This window comes from Chinchilla lanigera, unplaced genomic scaffold (assembly GCF_000276665.1).
Source record: "Chinchilla lanigera isolate Chin_1 unplaced genomic scaffold, ChiLan1.0 scaffold00137, whole genome shotgun sequence".
In the NCBI taxonomy this organism is placed as follows: Eukaryota; Metazoa; Chordata; class Mammalia; order Rodentia; family Chinchillidae; genus Chinchilla; species Chinchilla lanigera.
In genome coordinates, this window is record NW_004955538.1 from 676,338 (window position 1) to 679,504 (window position 3,167).

The following is a 3,167-nucleotide window of genomic DNA, read 5'->3' on the forward strand; positions in this document are numbered from 1 at the left end:
GGTAAATGGATGCAACTAGAGACCGTACTCATAAGTGAAATAAATCAGACCCACATGTATAAACATCATATTGTCTCCCTAGTGTAAGAATCTGAGAGTAAATAAAACCCAAAAGGTACATTACATATTGTGAAAGGGAAAGAAATTGCTCAAAGAGAAGTGTCAACTGGCATGAAGGAAAAGAGAAAAACAAAGAAGGAAGGGGAAAAATATATGTATATAGAAGGAGAGCTGGGATAATTTTACTGCTTGTGTCTATGGGTTTATTGAAAGGAACAGTTAATGCTTAAATTTTTTTGACCAATTTTGCATGCCTAAATCTGGTCATCTGAACAACTAATTTGAAGACAACAATATACAATAACAACCATTGGTGAATTCCTACCATCTTGTTTAGTGAACCTCTGTGTCATTCTAAATTTTTTAAATTATTTTTTATTCTCTTTAATGGTTTAATCCATCTTCTATTCCTACATCCAGTAATCTGAACAACTTGGTCAGAGATAACAATATGTAATATAGCAAGCACTGTTAATTTCTATCATTCTCTTTTGAAACCCTGTGTCATTTTTATTGTTTTTGTGTTGTTTTGTTTTTCTCTATGTTGTTATTTTATTATTTTTTTATTCTCTTAAAATTAAAAAAATTAGCAAATTAAATTCCCAGCCTGTGCACAGGGTTGGAATTCTGGCCCTCCCTCCTTTCTCTCCCTCTTTCCGCCATCTTTCCTCCCAGCCCCCTTTCACCCCATGCTCCCTCCATCTCTCCATCCATCCATCCATCCACCCATCCATCCACTCCTTTCTCCCTCTGCCTCTCCATCCATCCATCTGTCCCCTCTTCCAAGTCTCCATCCATCATGAGCCTCTCCATTCCTCCTTCTATCTCTCTGTCTCTCCATGCATCCATCCATCCCCCCCCTCTATCTCTCCCTCTCCCCATCCATCCCTTCTTCCCTCCATCTTTCCATCCATCCCTTCCTCCTTTTATCTCTCCACCTACCCATCCAGCCATTCACCCATCCTCCACCTCTCCTTCCAGCAACAATGAACCTTTCCTCAGTGTTAAGCCCTGGGAGCTCAGACTGAGTCAGCCCTGCCCACTCTCGGGTAGCACCTGGCCTGCTATGGGACACCCCAATTGAACTCAGAACCCCAGAATGTGGGACACCACAGTGGAGGGCTGGTTTATATAAGGGTCCAAAGAGGAAGTTCAGAATCAGCCAAGAGAGTTCAGTGGCCCAGAAGCTGTCCAAAGGGCTAGTAGATCTGAGCCTGTCTTCTGTCCCTTGTGCCTTCCTGATCCACAGAGCTGAAAGTCGCCTCTGCTCTGCGATTTAATCCATGTTCCCACGGTTCCCAGCCTTCCTAGACTCAAAGACAAAGATAAAAACATCATAATAACCACAATGAGACAAAAATAATAACAATCCCCAGTGCTGCCCAGAAAAAATAAGATACTGTCGCTTACATCTGTATAAATTGTAAAATTTATCTTTATGTGCCGATCTCCCCTTCTCTATTTCATTTACAGTGGATTTTTAATAAAAAAAAGTGGATAAAAATCAAAGCAACCTAATCAAAATAGAAAAGCTTGACATTTATAGATGTTGTTTATTACTTTAGTGTTTTAAAGTATTAAAAAAAAAAAACACCAAAATTAGTTTCTTATCAAATGTCAAATTTTCATCAAGTTCTCGCCTACAAACTACTTAAACTTTGTTCTTTGGAACGGAGTTGGGCCTCTCGGTGAGAATGTGGAGGAGACTCCCCTGAAGACGCACAGGATGTGTCCCCCGCTGCATCCCTCCCCCGAAAGCTCCAGCACATCCTTGTTTCCCTGAGCCGCGGGGAAGGCGTGGGCTTTGCTTGTTGCGGGCCCTGCTCCCCAGGCCTGTCTGCGGCTGCTTTTTGTACATCCGCACAGCCTCCCTCACTGAGCACTGAGGGCAGAGGCCTTCGCCTGGCAGCCCGGCTGTTTCCCAGCACCTCTGACCTTGCCCTTCTGCACACACAGCTGTGTGAAGAACCACGTTCAACAGGGGTGCGGGCTGGAGCCCACCGGCCTACAGCTTCGAGCCCCGGCCCAGAGGGCGGCAAATATCCGTGCTTCCTGCCTCTGAGGCCTCCTCTGGCCCCGGATCCGGCAAGTCTGTGGCTGAGCAGCGATGTGTGCCCAGGTCCCCAGGGACGCGGCCCCTCCCTGCCCCCCTTCCCTCTCCGGCTTGCTTTGCTGGCCGCACTGTGGGCAGAGGTGGGACCCAGCACCCAGGCTGCGGTTTCTGCTTCCCAGCTCCTCTGGCCTCCTGGTCGGCCCAAACGCCGGGAACGAGCTACACCGAGCAGAGCCCGAGATCGCTCCGGGCCGATTGGCCAACTGGGGAAGGGAGACGGGGGCAGAGGTGCAGCTGAGCAGCATGGCGCTTCCGGGGATCAGAGGACCAGAAGCGCAAGGTGCAGCTTGTCTGGGAGTACTCTGCGCAGATGCCCGTCGGAAAGCCGGGTCTGTCCCAGTGAAAGTCACGTGGACGAGAAACGGAAAAGATGGGTCTGGGCATCCCAGGACAGCGGGCACTGAAGAAAGACAGTCAAGGCGGTGACGCCTGTCCTTCTGTCATCAGCTGCCAGAGGACCTCGTGACCCGGGAGGGGACCAGGACAGCCTTGGCCATGGCCACGCAGCCATCCCCAGGGGCTCAGGGAAGCAGCACCGAGCTGGGAGGGGCAGGACCCACACGCGTGGGGGGTGTAAGGGGTAAACCACGTTTGGGGAGTCTCCGGGGACAGGAGTGAGCCCTGGGCGTGAGAGACACTCTAAACCCAGAGACAGCAGGGGCCAGTTATCACACGCCCCAGCTGAGGCAGTCGTATGAGTTCCTGACAGCCCAGCCCTCCCAGCGTGAGGAGCTTAACCTAACACTGCACTTCCTGGGTCCTGAGCCATTGGGTGAGACGCCCTGCCCATGCTCTACGGGTGGCTCAGGACTTGGGGTCCCGTGCCCTGTGGTTTCACCCTTCTCTGAGGCCTCCCCCTACCACTGGAGGTGGGAATGTCACTGTGGACAGTCCAGTCTGTCTCTCAAACCCCAGCCTGGGTGGGAAGGCTCAGAGCAGGGACCCTGCCGGTGTCCAAGTTCGGTTATGCCCTCTCTTGCTGGGGACACCAGGC